The 17,579-nt window shown below is 41.1% G+C and overlaps 1 long non-coding RNA gene across 1 annotated transcript in view; it reads right to left on the reverse strand.

Annotated features, from left to right (window-relative positions):
- Positions 1–17,579, reverse strand: part of LOC147181427 (uncharacterized) — a 68,360-nt gene that overhangs the window by 18,956 nt on the left and 31,825 nt on the right. The window contains exon 2 of the long non-coding RNA XR_015093959.1: positions 3,588–3,648. This is a non-coding gene — a long non-coding RNA (uncharacterized LOC147181427). The remainder of the gene's footprint in view (positions 1–3,587; positions 3,649–17,579) is intronic.

A 17,579-nucleotide genomic window follows, 5' to 3' on the forward strand; every position in this document is an offset into this window, starting at 1 on the left:
TATCATTATCAGTACAATTGTTGTAGCTCAAAACAATGATTATGTTTACATGCAGTCAATAAATCCCTTTCAAAACCCGAATATTGGCACTGGTTTGTGTTCTGCAAACGCTCTATCCACAAGGAATCTTGATCTTTTAGTATAGGAAGTACTTGTTTCTACGGCCGTCTGGCACACTACTAGAAATACACAAGCAGAGATAAACAAAAATGACAAGCTGCAGCACAGGAACACACTTTTGGAGCAGGGAGGAAACATACTTCAATAACATAGTGAGTAGAAAATAAGAAGCAGAAATGACGTCTATTTGCATCATGACACTGTCCGTGCATTGCAATTTAGATGGGGGTCAATCACATTCCAATGTGTAGGGGAAAGGGTTATTCCGAATCTTTCAGAAACCAGAATTTTGACCTTAACTTAAATACTGACGGCATTTAAACATAGTCAAATCATGCATCCACTAAAACAGAACCTCTAAGCAAAAATGCAAGATTGCAAACTCCACCGTTTGTACTGTTGTTCCTCTAAGTTGGGCAGGTCACACAAAAGCAGATCACGCCATTTGTAAGAGCTGTGTTCACCACTCACGTGGGAGGCATTAGCTCAGAAGCTTCCTCGTGACCAAAAATATGATTTGATCATCAACATTTGCACACGACACATAAGATTAGAGAAAGGATTGTGTTCGATCACAAAATATCCTTTTTATATGTGTAGAATTAAATTGTGTGTCATGCAAAAGACCATCCCGTGTGCTCACAGATGGGCTGCAGAAGCCAGGAACTAACTCTGGATTTCATCACCACTGATTCAACACAATCGCAATGTGTAGTCATTCACTTGCAGGCCCGAACTGGCCCGACTTGCATTCAACACACTTAATAGTTTTCTTATTTTTATCCAGCAAGAGTGAAAAGAGGATACAATGAATGAAAGGGACATATTTGTCACTTGCCAGGCAACAGCAGAACCCAATGTACCAGTAGGATGACCTCAACAATAAGAGTCGGTGACAAATCGGACGTGCTGCATTCCTTGCGCATACACTGACCTCATAAAGGGAGACAAGTAGGCAAACACTCACCTGCCCTGAGCTAACAACATGTGCGGAGGCCAAAAGCGCAAACGACACATGCGCACACTTGCCTGTCGATATGTGCAGACAATGATGGGAAGAAAAACAGCTTAAAAACTAACAGCTTGCTGGGGGTTTTAAGAGGAAGCATTAAGACAGCCTATGAAAGAATTGGAAAAAAAAAACTTACAAAGAAAGGCCAAAAAGATGGAGTTACTGCCTGTATACACATCTGCCAAAAAAGGGCAAACACAAATATCTTCATGGCATGGGAGAGAGGAAAAACATCTCTCTATTGTTATGGCTCTAATATGCCAATTGACCAGGAATGCAGTAGGAACGAGATTTCTGTCTGTCAAAATGTTGAGTATGGCCACTTCAACATCAGTACAAGAATTTCTGAAAATCGGATAATTGCTTCTGACGAAATTGAGGTGTTTTTTTTTTTAGTTTGAAAAATAAAAGCCTTTTTGTTAATGTTTTTGTGTGATATTGCCTATAGAAAATCTGACCAAAAAACACCTTCAAATTAGATAAAAACAGTATAACTTCATTATTTCTGTAAACTTGCCAGCAAGCTGAATTCTCGTGGTAAACCCCACGAGAGTCCATCTTGTACTGCACTCGCTGATTCGTTGGCAACCGACCTTTTTTTAGGTCGGACCAATCAGGTGTTGTTGTCAAGCTGACAATATCAGGAAGCCCGAAGCAGTTACTTGGAAACAAACAACAAACCAAACATGGCGACACTGGTGGACGACTGCATGGACAATGTAATTCATTCTGTTCTTGAGAATTAGTTTCCTTTTTGAAGAACAGCTAGAGGTGCTTCATGCATTTTTATTAGCTGCTGAAGATGTTTGTGTTTTTTTCTTTTCTTACGACGACGGCATTCACATTCGTTGCCAAGATTGGTCAAAACAAAAGTTTGGTAGGCATGCACAAGTTGGTGCATCATCCAATCAGCTTGTAGTATTCTACGGAATGTCCCACCTTTCCCAAGAAAATCCCAGTGGAGCGGTCCTAGATTGATATTGTAGAGAACTCTCTTGAGTGAATCACAATTATCAACCTGGCTATTGCCATTTTAAAATTTAGTCTCAGTTTTAGTCCAGTTTCAATCACACTTGTGAGTTTTTACCTTAGTTAATCAACCTCATCCCCATTTTTATTTAGTCAATTTTTAGTTGACTATAAATCTAGCATTTTAATCTTTACGCTCAAGAAAACATAATTTTATTTGTCTAGTTTTAGTCAACAAAGATTGTAGATTTAGTCAGGACAATCATTTAATCCCTGTATATAAATTTTGTCAACAGTTTATGTTTAAAATTTCGGATCTAAACGTATTTCACATTAAATTTTCTCTCATCTTTATGACTACACACACAATTACAATATATCAACATGTGGCTACTATGGCTCCATGCTATGAGCTAGTAAATTAGCCAGCATTAGTTAGCGGTCGGATTACTATTATTGTTGGAATGTTACGACCGTTGGATGAATGTTACGTTATAACTATAATTACTTCTTCTTTTTTTTTTTTAATTAACCTTTCACCGTGAATCCACTTCCTGTTCGTCCCATGTGTTTGTGCATGTTGCACTCGCTAGCTGCAGATTTGAAAGGTGTGTTACTGTGTCACATGACAGTGTCACAGGGACAGATTAGCAGAGGCAGGGGCGGGGGGGTTGGGGGCGGGATTTGGTTGTTATGGAAGATTTTAGAAGAATTTGAAGTATCGGTACTCATTCCATGTTTCGTTTTTTTTTAAATAGAAAATTCATCAAAAAAGATGGCGTAATAACATGAAATGCATTTATGTCAAGCCCAATGATTTGTGTGGGAGAATAATTGATGAGCACCTGGCACACAAAATCCCCTAAAGCCTCGTTTCCTGACAGTCACACACCCCAGACACTTCCTGGTCATGTGACTCCTCCCAGCTGGCCTTTGATTGGCCGCTCACAGAAAACAAATTCCTTCCCCATCACCATAGAGATGAGTCAACAGCATGTCAGAAGGGGTGGGTGCGAGGGAGCTGAAGGGGCACAGGCTGACCCGCCGTAGTTAACAATTCATCCCTGTATCCGGCTCCCAAATGATTGGGCAAACACCAAGTTCTGTCCAGTCAATAGGGCCGGCAAAAGGGGCCGAAAGGGGGGCATCACCCCGGTGTGACACGCTGACAGGAACACGGTGGCGGGTGGGCTCAGCCGACAGGGGTGATGCGGGAAAGTGGCCAAAATTCACTAAGCACTTCATGATTCAATACGTTGGTGCATTTTATTATTTTGTTTTTCATTTGGTGGTTGGTCACTCGTTAAAATACCAATTACATCAGATTGAAGCCTCGAGGATATTTGGCAAACGTCCATATGTGTTGTTCAAAAGATCCGGTTAAGTTAGGAAGTAATAAAGCTGTACTGCCTCGTGATGACAGCTAACTTATTCAAGACAGGTTTTATGGGAGGACAACGCTATAACGCTTCAGAGACATACTCACCATTGCATCTGTGCGAGCCATTGAGGGTTGATGGCTCGGTCCCGGAATTCGGATTCCCTCACTGTGGAAGTAAGAGAGACATTGCATCACACACTGACTCTACGCACGGGGTATCAAATTAGTGAGCAGTGGCTGTCTTTTTCAGACCCTCAGGCCTGGCTCCCCCAACAGGTGTGAACTGTGGTTTATGTAAATAATACAGACGCTGGCTACTAAACAGCTCAGGAGAAGACACCAACTGGAATGTGTCACGAAACTCCCAACAGAATAAGAAAAAAATGCACACAATACAGGACATGGACAAAAGATGAAACATTCTGTTAAAAGTTGCAACATCAAGGTATAAAAAATGTCATGGTGTCTCTATGTCACAGATTTTCACGTACTGCGGGTGGGTCTGATGCCTCACTCGTAATAAATGGGGGCACACTGTATACAGTTGCCATGGCAATGACAGATATTCTAAGTGGGTGCACATTGTTGTTTTGAGGCTTCATTTTGGTCAGAAAGTGTTAAAGCATGAAAAATGAGGCCCGGATGGAAAAATTGGTTCAAGCCACAGCAGCCGCTTCCAAAAAGCTGACCATTTTACAGCCTAGCGCAGCAGCGCCTGGCAATATCGGGTCAGAGACAGAAATAACAGACAAGCCTAGGGTGGATTTCATCAATGTCACATCATACAGCAGCAGCACTGGGCTCCAATAAAACACTATTGGGTGTGACTCGGACAAAAGGGGGAAGGCTTTTATTGAGGTCAGATTTTAGATTATGCACAGGCATTTTCCCACAAAGAAACGGTAACCAGAATCTCATTATCCACCTGATTATCAGACTTCTCTGGCCCCACTTTTTGAGGGAGGTTGCACGACTGAGCCGACTACTGGTTCTCTGCTGCTACTGACGTCACAGCGCAGCGTGGTCATAAACACTTCTTTTAGGAATCTCCCAGCGCTGCACACACCCGATGCATCTCACTCAAGCCAAAAAAAACCGGCACCACTTGTGTGGAATATAAAACAAGGGTAAAAACACAAGATTAAAAATAGCAGATGCTCGGAATCACTCCTCAAAAAGGTGTGTCAGAGAGGGAGTTTTTGGTGTGAGCACTCCAGTCAAAATGTAGCACATTTAATCTGGAAATACTAACCGTTAAAAAAAAAAACACGAAATGGAAAAATAAGAACTCCTCAAATACCTCAGGAAACTGTAATTTAATGATATCCATAAATGCCCATAATGTGGTTTTGAGTCTATATAAATTGAAAAAGTGCTGGTGACCTTTTACGAAAAATCTTTAAAGAGGAAAAGGTTTCCATAAACCTTTAAGGTGGAATTTGGTGAGTTCATTTAAACGTTGCAGAAAATAAATTACATGTGCATGTGATAAAGTCTCATCTGGTTTGCGGACGAAGGGAATCATTCTTCTGCTCGGTATCATAATGCCAGCACCTATGTTGAACTGAGAGACGGACCTTCATTTGGAAAAGCGCTTTTCCGCCATTTTTCGGCATCTATAGGCAATTGCAATTGTCAATGACTTGCGGATATTCCCTATTCTTGGCAGGGCTCAGTTTCGATCCCTCACAAATAGAGGCTGTTCAATGCAGTGTGTTTTCTTGTGGTAGTCTACAAAAAAAGTCTGAGAAATAATTATAAATTATAAACAAAGTCGAGTAGAGTAAAAATATACTTATTCACTGCCATCCCTCTTAGTTACAATGCATATTTGGCATTTAAAACTTAGCTGATTCACAAGTAATGCTGCTAAATGTGAATGATTAAAAAACCTTGCCAAGTATACTAAATCAGATTTGAAAATCAGGAAAAGTTTTCTCCATTTTTTCCGCTGTCAGATGCTGGGCGCGTGTCCGCACCACGTCCCACTCAACTGTCAACTGCCAATCAACTAGTTGGGTGAAAATGGATCCTACTTTATTAAACATCTGCTTAAACATCAAATATCTGCTGAAAGCTTCGAGTGGATGGAGTGTATTCCACCGGGTCATCACAGGCCACAATGAGGCGCTCTAAAGCAGTCACACCAGCCAATCCCCATTTTCTGCATGACATGCGCATACTCATGGCCAATAAAAAGACACTCTAAAGTGGTGGCCATGCCATAGGACTATCCAAAGGAAAGATGTGTTTTCGGGTTATAAAGGCAAATTGTCGCATTTAAGCCACGCCCCCTCCAGGAAAACTGAAATGGTAAAAAACAGTTTAATGCTATAGCTACACATTTGAGTAGTCATAGTTTCTAACATGTATGATGTATTTAGAAACTAACAGTAGAGTTGTTACCATTAAAAATGAAAGTACAAAAAGAAAAGCAACGCCATCTGTTGGATGAGGCAGGGCACTGCATTCAGGAGTTCCGACAACAGCCGATGCCAACCAAATAACCGTAACCCATGCTCCTTGTGAGTGTTTTCATTTTGTATTTGTGTGTTTGACTGTCCTGTTCAATAAACAGCTGAAAGTGTATCACTACAACCAAGCAACGGCTTACTAACTTGACAAACTCTTGAGCTGGGGCATGCCAATTTCTCAGTATAATCACTGTATTAAATAGCAAACAGAGTCGCTACAGTTTTGCTTTAATGAGTACGTGGGTGGCGGAACTCCGGAGGATGCCCTCCGGCCAGCCTGAGTCGCAAGTGAAGCAGAAGTGGCTTGTCAGTCGGAACGCATGCGCGCGTATCTACAAACACAAGCATAAACACGGGCGATGTCAGGGATTACACCCTCCGATACCGCCGCAAGAAACGCCAGACAGGTGTAGCCAGCACGGCGGACGCATTCCCCTCTAGTCTCCGCTTTTTTTCTTCTCCTTTTTTGGACTGACAGCTCATCATCTCACCTCGCCTTCCCCCTGGCTGGATGAAGCTATTGTAAACATCTGCAGGCCTTACTCCACTGTGTGTGTGTGTGTGTGTGTGTGTGTCATTCTCAGCTCACACGCAGGAATTATAATGCTGTAATGTCATGGCCAAAAAGCCCCGCAGCGCAATACCACACATTCAGTCATTGAGTATTTCGACTCATATTAGTGGGATAAGACAAAAGGGCAGCTTTAGATGGACCATGGGAGAATGAATTTGGTGTCGGTGCCAATCCGGATACAGGTGCATAGGCAGGGCTGTGGCATGGAGAGAGAGAGCAACGTTGGTGGTCGTGCACGAACGCAACATTTTGGGAGACACAGAACTTCAAAAGAAGAAAAAATAAAGAGCAGCAATAGTCAATCATTTGCCCTAAGTAACAAATGCATACAGACAACATGTATACAGTGTACACTGCGCTAACAAACTAACAAAACTTCCTTAGGGGTGGTAATAAAAGCTGCAGTCCTGGTTCTGGGTGCATGCATACATTTTATTTTGTTGCAATGCAAATGTACAAACCACAGTTAAAATTGAGGCATCTGTGTTGCACAGTAGGTACGCATGCATGTGCGTGTGTCACATTAGGCGGAAGGTCAGGCATTCGGAGACTTGTTTGCTCTCTCGCATGTGCTCTTGGGGAGCAGCCTCGTTTCGAGAGTTTGAAGAGTGACGTGCCAAAGCCATAAAAACAGGACGTGCAGCGCCCGCTGTGTTTGCTTAAGAACACCTAAAGAATGGGCCGCCGTTCCAAAACAAATCCCTCGACTCGCATTCCTGCCCGTCCGTCAAATGCGTACCTGTCGAACGGGATGTGACAGCGGGCGGAAAAGGGTAGTTAACCAACGTCGTGATTGCTGTCGCGAGTGGGATAACTTGCAAGTTTGCTTCCGAGCGCGTCTGACACCATCGATGAGGAGTGATAATGTTTTTGTCTATTTTTTTAAGCTACATTTAAAAAATATACAATACAGTTGTAGTTTTCAAAGTACAAGCCGTGTTTATTTGGTGTTGTGAGCTCTTTCAGCATGCTGTGTAGTTTGGCACAAAAAAGGGCTGCTCAAACTGTTTATTGAAACTCCAAGTTGAAGTTTACTGCAGACAAAAATAAGAAAATCACACATTTTACCAAGCCACATAAATTTGTCTTACAAAAGCCCGTTAGCTTAATGCCAATGTATAACACAAAATGCCATAGCTGTGCTCAACAAACTCGCATCGACAACCCTTAAAAGATCTGTCTGACTTATCGCAGTATATCACACCAGCAAGCAGCTGCTCTTATACAAGTATTAACACCATTACAGCTTAGAGCTTGAATTTAAAGGAACACATCATTTATTAAAAACAAAACAGGTATTCTGTGAAATGGCTCATTCCAATAACCCGGCAATAACCAGATTGATAATTATGTTTCACTCAAGGGAGTTCTCCACAATATCAATTTGGGACTGCTCTGCGGTGATTTGCTCGGGAAAGGCGGGGCATTCTGTACAATACTTCGAGCTGATTGGACGATGCGGCATCTTGTACACGTTTGTTTTGACTAATCAAGGCAACGGATGAAAATGTCCTCTTCGGTCTCGAATTAGGAAAAATAAAAACACAAACATCTTTACCAGATAAAAATGCACGAAGCGCCGCTGTACAACATTCAACAAGGAAACGGTGAGTAATTCTGCAAGAACAAAATTAATTGCAGCGTCCATTCATCTATGTTAGGCTAGTTTGTTTGTTTGTCGACTGTTGATGCTTCCTGGTTTTGTCACAGCTGCATATGCCGCCCCCAAACACAACGTCACTCTGTGATTGGTCGGAACCGATCGATGGAAATCAACGGTCTCAGTACAAGATGTATTCTCTGGAGCTTGTGAAATCACAAATACAGCGAGAATTCAGCTTACAGACCAAGGTTATCATTTCAACTCTTCCCTGAAAAAAATTGCCAATTTATGTGGAGCGATTATGATTTTATATTACTTTTTATGAATATTTTTGCATTAAGTACAGTATCGGCCATGTTTGGACAGTCACGTGATCATTGTGACGTATCGCGTGCTGTAACCACTCAAAGAATAACATGGCTGCCAGCCTGCCAATGACTACGAAGAGACTCACGAGGAATTATTGGTTCTCTCAGCGGACATCAAAGTTGGAATTACGCCCTATAGCAAAGAAGCACTTCTTCAAAAGCAATACAGCGACGGGGGACTCGCCAAAGATGAATGTGTGGCCGATAAAGATGACGTAGCGAGTCGAAGTTAGGGACCGTCTGAAAGTTGTGTGTTACAGAGGCTCAAATTACCAGTCAAGTCACCATTGACATTGGTCATTCTGGAAATGTAAGTTGAGGACAGTCCCTAACCTGGACGGTAAACATCCGGCTGCATTTCCCTGTGCCAGGCCAGCGACATGTGTGCTGAGCGCGCACATTAGAAGAGGCCACCCCCGCACCCCACCCCGACATGGCAGGACATGGAACCTGACGTGCTGAGGATTACGCCAACCAGAATTGGCACAGTATTTGGCGATAGAAGACGCCATTTTTCTTGCTTATTATGTCAGCAAACTCCCATTCAAATTAACGAAGGCGGCCGTTGTTTATGCACCGGATACGTCATCGCAATCACGTGACTTGGATAATGGTGTTACCCCGGGCATGTTCTTATTTTGATACTTTATCAGGGGATAAGATGCCAGAGATATTTGCACTTTATTCTTTACACACAATGCTTAATCGAATACTGGAAAATGAGTTTTAAGTGGTGTGTTCTTTTAAGGAATGTGCCAATTAAAAATGAAGACAATTAAGATAACAGTACATTCAACTTTGATTGAACTTTGCAGCTTGTACCAGCATTCCTGACATGTTTATAAATGATGGTGCAACTTACACTGGAGGCGACATTGTGGCCTTAACATTTAACATTTTTAGCTGATTCATAGTTGCACTATGATGTGTTGTGTTTCGGTGGGTGGAGGCTGAAAAAGAATAATGGCATTTTAATAGGAAAAGTTCATTTTCACTGGTGAACTAATTTTCAGGAAATAAATCAGTCTTTCGAGAAACTTTTTAGTTTTTTTTTTTTTTTTTTTTTTAAAAACAGGGTTTTCATTTTTAGGGTGGTTGGGGAAAGCATTACTTTCCAAGGGGACAAGCATTACAAGAGAAACATGTTTTGGGGGACACAAAAACAAGTGTTTCTGTTTGGGTGAAAATATTTTGTGAAAATATTTTTACATAGAGTTCTGCAGTCTTTCTTTTCAAGCAAAAAGTTATAATCTTATGGTAATAAACATCCACTGTCTTTCTCTAGGGTCAGACTATATGTTAATCATTAAATATTTATTAAACACACTTTTGGTTGATGTTTGAACAAAACCAACAAAGGGTTGTTTCAGGAAGAGGCTAACATTTTCAAATTTCAATAAAATCATGTTAAACTGAAACGTATATTGCAGTAACTCGCCAATATCCTCACCAGTCATGTATATGCTAATCAGATTACACCCTTTTTCTCCTCTTTATTCTCATAAAATTATGATTTTTTTCCTGCAGACTACAATTTTTGTTAGATGTCTTTAATACTCACAGATATCTGACATTCCAGTGATTGTCACAATACAGCAGAACTATAAAGGCAACTTTCTCCTAATCACCGGCCTTGTTTATTTTGAATCCGACAGTTTAACATCTCCTTTATGTGTGCCGTCTGTCCTGCATCTGCCGTATAACCCTTTTTAATGATGTTTACCGTAAGCATTTGGCCCGCTTGTTCTTACGTAACACCGACAAACACACCAATGGATCGGACAGTAAAGTACGCGGGGTGGAAATCCATCAAGTGGGGAACAGAAAAAGAGAGAGAGAGTGAGAGAGAGAAGCAGGGTGAGAATTCTGCCCTCTGCCCCGTATCAGAGCAGCCCTTGGGAGAACGGGATGTGATTTGTATGTGTGTTTTTCAAGAGGGGTGCTCATAAACAGCCATGAAAGGGGCCCCTCTATTCAGCCCACCAGCCGAGATGCGCTTCACTGGGCCCGTCTTTTGTTTTGGCCTTGAAAATTTAAAAAAAAGGGGTGGGTAGATTATCTGGATGTGTCCAAGGCCCTGTGATGCCATTCGATTGGGTGCCCGCTTTGGGGTGCAAAAAAAAAAAGAGGCTTCAGTGGCGCTTGAAGTGATTTAAAAGATAGCGTGGGGGGAGCGCTGCCCGCAAATCCTGTTTGGGAGCAACCACGGGCAGGAGAATAGGGAGGCAAAGTGCCAGGGGAGCCATCATTCTATAGTATGCAAAGTTGCTCTCAACTTCATGAGTGCCGTGAATGTTAAAACAAAAGGCGGCGAGCATTCCTTTGTCACGTGACGACGTTCAATGCGCCGTCGTAGCGCGTGGGGTCGGGAAGTGCAGCGAACTTCCCACGCTGCCACAGCCACGGAAGAAGAATGCGCTTGCCCAGTGGCAGGTGTTACACGTTTACATGAAAAGGGGTCCACGCCTGATGAGAAAATGGAAAAATAAACGCAACTTCCTTGTCAGCATGACAAGTGTTATTACCAATGACCGTGACGCATGAATGACGAAAATACAGACGTCTTATCACTGGAAATAATCAGGTAGAGTGGAAACAAAAAGTACAGGTACGAATAATTTTAAAAACATCATGTGACCTTTGAGCAATGAGATGCTTTGTGACGTCTCACTCCTGACAATGAGATGAGCCCCTGCATGTGGGACTATGTGCCAGCTGATGTACTGATTCAACGTTTTTCTTTGTGCGCATCGTGGACGTGTTTGAGAACAAGTACATAAAAAGATCAAATTTAACAAAAAAGTCTGAATTGGGTATCATGCCATGCAGGGTGAACATAGCCTAAGATATTGGCACATACTGTATCAGCGCTGTGCCCGTCCATGCATGGAAATCTAATAGGCATGAGAGAATGGGAGCGTCAACAAAAGGGACCTGGCCAAACAAAACCACTTAAGGATGAGTGGGCGCCTCGCAAACAGGCCGAGTCTTGTTCCGCTAAATTGCACTCTTCTTCTCGAGTTTTCCAGTTATATAATTTATCCGTGAGCCATCAGGAAGTACATTAAAAAAATGGAAGTATGGCTGGATGAATGGTGTACCATGTAGCTTGGACAATGTGAAATTAATTGAAAACTGATGGGATTCCCCCACACTTTACAGATCTCTGGATTCTTCCCAAATGGCCTAAATGAGTTGCTTATCAAACACTAATGAATGGTTAGGGTGACCAGATTTTCAAAATTAAAAACCGGGACGCTATATAATATACAACAAATTTTACCACAGCAGGTGCCGGGGGGGTTGCAGAAGACGGCCGACATGCGCATCAATCGCTAATGCTAAATGCTAACTGTGCTGAACAGGCCATTGCACTCAACTTTTTACATCCTTTTTTGCTCGGTCCCGACAGTTATTGGAAGCTGGCTGTGCTGTCTAACTCGCACCAATCACACACTGTAACATTGTAACTATACAGCTAGAAAGCTAGTCTTGTCTGATCAGCAAGTGTCGATCGCAGTGGATTTCCCACGATACTTAGATGCAAAAGCAGGAAGTAGTTCTAGTTGCGGTCAACGCCTGCTACGTAAGTCTGTCATTGACATACACATGAGAAGAAACGGGATGCCGAGACAAGACCTGCGTAATAGCAGGACAAAACAATGAGGTTGGCAAAATCTGCTGGGATGCAGGACCCAAGGGTCAAAAACAGGACTGTCCCAGCCAAAATGAGACATGTATGGTTAGAAGTAATTACTGCATATTTCTCACACTTTGTTGCAGTTAATGTTAGGCGCCTTTGAAGGAGGATAATGCAAGACTAGCAAGTTGTTTGATAAGCTGCAACATTTCCAGTGAAGGAACTTGTGGGCATGATGTCAGCGGAAGTCTTTCATAGGATGTCTGATATGGTTCATGTGGACTTGTATTGATAAGATTACGGGGAAATTTGTTAGGAAACGTGGAAGGTGTTCAGTGCTTGAAGCCCACCCACCCCAAAAAAAGTGTAGCCTACATCTGATATGTGAATGACGAAACATACTTCTGTTGCTCTTGAATCTTTCCACAGAAAGAAAAATATTGATGTTATACTGTGATGCTAAAATACATTTTTAATAATTGATTACATACATTTATTTGACAATATTTCATTTATTAAAGCTACTGTCAGATTTAATTTCTTTGCCTCATCTTAAAATGCCATTAAGTCTGACATTATGCCATTACAGTGGCTATTTGTATTTGGGTCCCAAAATCATATACTACGGGGTTTATCTGGAGTATATCGCGTATTTTTACCCCAGTGTTTAGAAGGGTGGGAACTGTGTGGTGACTTAATTATGGCTCAGTAGAAGTGTAACTTGCAGTTTTAATTCTTGCATTTTGTTCTCATACTGTACAAAACGTGAACCGAACCGTGATCTTAAACCAAGGTACTTATATTTGGTATACCGTTACTCCTAGTATATTACTTAAAATCAGACCTTGTCTACACATAAAGGCATCTGTTAAGGTACGGAGACTAGATTGTTATAATGTACGGGTATACTGTTCATATTTGCACAGTGCTAGGCAACCTTCACAACCTTAAAAACATTATAATCAAAGAAAAACAATTACTGTGCAGAATGAGGGTGGGGGGAGGTTGTTGTGTTGCATTTGAAAGTTTTTCAGTGTGCATGTCCACATTGTTTGAAAACAGGCTTGAATTTTCATGATTTTTAATCTTCGCTTTATATATGTTGTAATTCTTTTTATTCATCAAAATTTGCCCGGGTTTGTTAACTGGGTATGGCTTCAAGAAAATACCTTTTAATTATAACCGTGCTTGTGTTGGCTGCAAGGACTTACCTTGGGTCACAGCTAATGTCAAGCATTACATTTGTCCCTTGTCATCCCTCAGGTGACCCTCCTTGCAGAAGCATCGCTTCACACTTTCTGTCTAACCGGTTGGTGGCAAAGTCACGGTTCATTGTGATTCTCGTTGCCGTGGAGATGCTCAGGTGTTGCACACGAGCCGGCCCGTGCATCAGAACGCCGATGCGCTCGCTAAGCCATACCGCAGTGTGTCAATAATCAGGAATGTTCGGTGCCTAAACTAAACCATTGTTCCTGTGCCAACAACATCACAAATATAAGCACCGACACTACCCTGTGGGCACTGCTGGAGAAAAACAGACATACAAGATAACGAGAAGGCTCGCATCCATGGCTTTGATATGTCTCCAGACAGCTTAAAACTGGTCTAAATCATAAAGCTCACCACTACAGGTGGGGACGTGTCGAGCGGCGTTGTTGAGAATGAACAAAAAGCAGCCTGGTGGCTTCTTATTACAGTAGGACGCAGTATGAAAGAGACGACCAGCTGCCGTTAGCAGTTGGACGGCTTTGAATGAGAGCTAAGCCTTTGGGACAGCAGGAAATATCCTCTGCATTACTTTCAGATTGCGATTCATAGAATACTATCTCATAAGGAAGGATCCCCTTCACATGCACTTCTTTGTTGTCAGTAGAAACTCACTGTTGTCTATCAGACAGTAACTTTGCTCATCAGTGTTCAAAATTTGGGAGATGCACCTGAGGGTAAATAGATGAGCAGCTACATATTTCCGAACTTCATTATCATTGTAGATCTGAGAGGAGTTTCATGGTAAGGCAACTTCTGAAGCATCACCTAGGGCTCGACACTGCAACCAATTTACCCGTAAATGCGGCTAACGGTAAGAATTTCATCTGGTCGCACAGTGCGAGTATATGTTTTAATGAGTGGTGTAATGGCTCATCTTTAAGCACGGTTCGGGTCGTATATAGTTCGCGGAATGTGCTATAGAGGCCAACTTCAAAATAAAAGCCTTCCACCTAATACATTGTCAATAGAATTGCCTTGTTACTTGTATTTTAAAATTGACCCTTGTCGCGGCTTAATGTGCAATTTTTTCACAATGCCAAACACTGCATCAGACAACCTAATCCAAAGTAGTGTTCCAAAGGGCCAGACTTGAACGATCATGATGCGAGGCAGGCTGTGAAGCTTTGTTTTTTTCCCAAAGGGTTTGGAGGCCTCACTATAAAAGCTGGCCTCCAGTGAAATATTTAGCAAATAGCTATGTTGAGTCGCTGTTAATCTTTGTCGTCTGAAACTACACTATGCAAATTGAAACAACTATACATCAGCAAATATGGTCATGCTTAAACCTGTGAGACTACGTCTCACGGCTGGCTTGGGAACGCCTTGGGATCCCATCGGAGGAGCTGGCTGAAGTGGCTGGGGAGAGGGAAGTCTGGGCTTCCCTGCTAAAGCTGCTGCCCCCGCGACCAGACCCCAGATAAGCGGAATTGAAGACGGAACGGAACGGAACGGAACGAGCTTAAACCTGTTTTGCAATGGCATCATCTCCCAATCTCTAGTATACTTGATTCAAATTCGGTCACAATAGGACAAAATTTAATTTTTCAAGGAAAAGACTTGACAATGGCCACTTTCAATCAAAATGTCAGATTTTTTTTTTTTAATTTACATAAAATAAAATTTAGATTAAGTTTGTTAGCACAATGAGCTCAGATGTCTGTATCTAACTTGAAGCAAGAACTCTGAGAGTTGGAAGTGGCTGCCATTTCATAGAGAACACAAGATTTTTTATTTCAATACTGTATTGTTACAGCCCTAATGGTATCACATAGAATTAGTCTAAAATGTCACACCGTGTAACTTTTCTTCTCTCTGGAATTTTGTTAAGATGAACCTTACAACACGAAGGAGAGAAGCGTTAAGTCCTGAAACTCAAAACAATGATGACTATAGACCAAAGCTACAGAAAAAAGAAACAAAGCTGAAGTCCTGAATTTTAGATTAGCTCATCTTCCAAGTGGAACAAGGTAATTTTCTTTGTCCTGATCTTGGAACTGTGACGTTGTATCACCATTTTCACAATGTTAGATGACTGCACAGGTTGTCTGAAGGTAGCAAACTGCAAATAAAGTGAAGCACCTTTCTGAAAATGTCTGCCTTTTCAATGATCTTAGGAACAGCTACAACAATTAACACCAATCTAATTTGGTCACTTTTTGCAGCTTTGAAGAGTTGCATATTAAAACAAGCAGCAGCTCAAACCATCATTCACATCAGTGGAAGATCAAACATGCAGTCATGACTCGCTCGGAACCCATCTTATGCAAGTAAAAGACAATAGCTTGCCTGTTTGTCTCTCTAAGGAGGTATCTACGCACAAATGCAGCTGACGTTGTGTGAGGTCAACAAGGAATTGTGTCGGTACACAAAAGGTTCTTCATTTGTCTTTTTTATTTACTGGCCCACATGCCGCAGGAATGAGCATCATTGTCGAGTCATCTTTATCTTTACATATTACATCAGACGACAGGAGAGTGTTTGTGCTTTTGATGATGATGGGTTTTTTAATGACATCCATGTACGAGCTTGTCTTCAAATAAGAAAGTGATTCAAAGGGGGTGGCACATCCGAACACAAGGGCCTTTAGTGTCGGGTGGAATGCCATCTTGGAAAGGAAACAAGACTTTAAATAGATCTGATTGGCTAGATCGGATTAGTAGATATTTTGTATTTTTATGCAAAGTGTCTTATTGGCTGTCGTGTCATAATTTGGCAATCCTTGAAGTAAAAAATTACAGCAAAGATAACCTTATCCATTCCAGCCATTGTTATTAATCCAAGGTTTCACGGTATATAGGCAAACGTACCGTGAGATGTTTTTCAATTATTTTCCAATTTTTCACATTTCCGTGGATTGAAGTTTTATTAGCATTTTTGAGAACATTTTAGTGTTTTATTATAAAAAAGTTTTTTTAATACATTTCAATGTGTGTCAATTATATATGCGAATTTTGGCTATCTATGGGCTTAATCCTCCCTGAATAGCTAGGGCTGACCGTACAGTAAATAAATATGTTGTTTAAACAGATATATAGGGCCAATTTTTTATTGGATTGGTGATATTTTTCTTTCTTTTTTTTAACTTGCTGATCAGCTCCAAAATCCTGATCGTGTAAAGCCCAAAGGAAACCATTTTAGGATTTAAAAAAAAATGCATTTTACAAAATGTCTCAAATATTTACTTGCAACCTATATCAACATGTATTGTACATTAAGACCACTGAGTGTCTGATTGAAAGTTAGTTAGGTGACATTATATGGCATTAAGGAATTTGTTTTGGAAATAAAATGCAAGACTAAAAATCCTGTTTGTATATTTGTTATACACCGGTACACTGCTTTTTATAAAACGCATAAAAATAAAATAAATATGATTCTGATGTGTTATGCATCACCCTGTTGCATCACTACTACTGTTGTTTCCCATTAAACTTTGTGGTTCCCCTCAAAGTAAGAACTCATTCCAATTTGGGGAAAACACATTTGTCAACATTGATCAAACAGACTTTTTATTGTTTTCCCTTTTGCCTGTACAAAACACATAAACCTTTAGAAAATAATATAGCATATTATCACTGTAACGAAACCTTGTTAGTCCACTTGACAACATCAACTTTTTGTGTAGGCAAACGCTGCGTAGTAAAACAACTTACTGTATTCAAATGCTTTCTCTATTGGGTGCTAGGGTGCCCATTAAAAACATGCAAGTCTTCTACAGACCACACCACGCCTCTTTTGCTTTGTTTCGACAGGCACTAGGTTTTCACAAACTAAGTGCCGAAAAACTTGGACAATGAATATATTTCTTGACAAGATCAATGGCAGTAAAAGGTTTATTTTTACAGAACAGAATAAAAGTATGTAGCTAAATCAGCCATTAAACAATGAATGACGTTGATTTTGACAAAATATACAGTCATTGCAAGGCTTTATGGAAACGTGTCGTTTTACCTTGCTACATGTCCGCACAAGCTGAGGGGAACATAAACAGATTGTCATGGGAATTAATTACTAAATGTATACATACTCGGAACAAATTTGGTTTAACATATCACATACACGGCTGTGAAAAGATAGATTTCTGCTGCTTCGTTACTTTTTGTTGTTTTTTCGCTGTGAAAGACTCCTTTTATTGCTCCTAAAAGAAACAATCATATTTGGAGTGCCAT

The sequence above is a fragment of the Leptonotus elevatus genome, chromosome 1 (genome assembly GCF_054856555.1).
Source record: "Leptonotus elevatus isolate MCC_2025b chromosome 1, RoL_Lele_1.0, whole genome shotgun sequence".
NCBI lineage: Eukaryota > Metazoa > Chordata > Actinopteri > Syngnathiformes > Syngnathidae > Leptonotus > Leptonotus elevatus.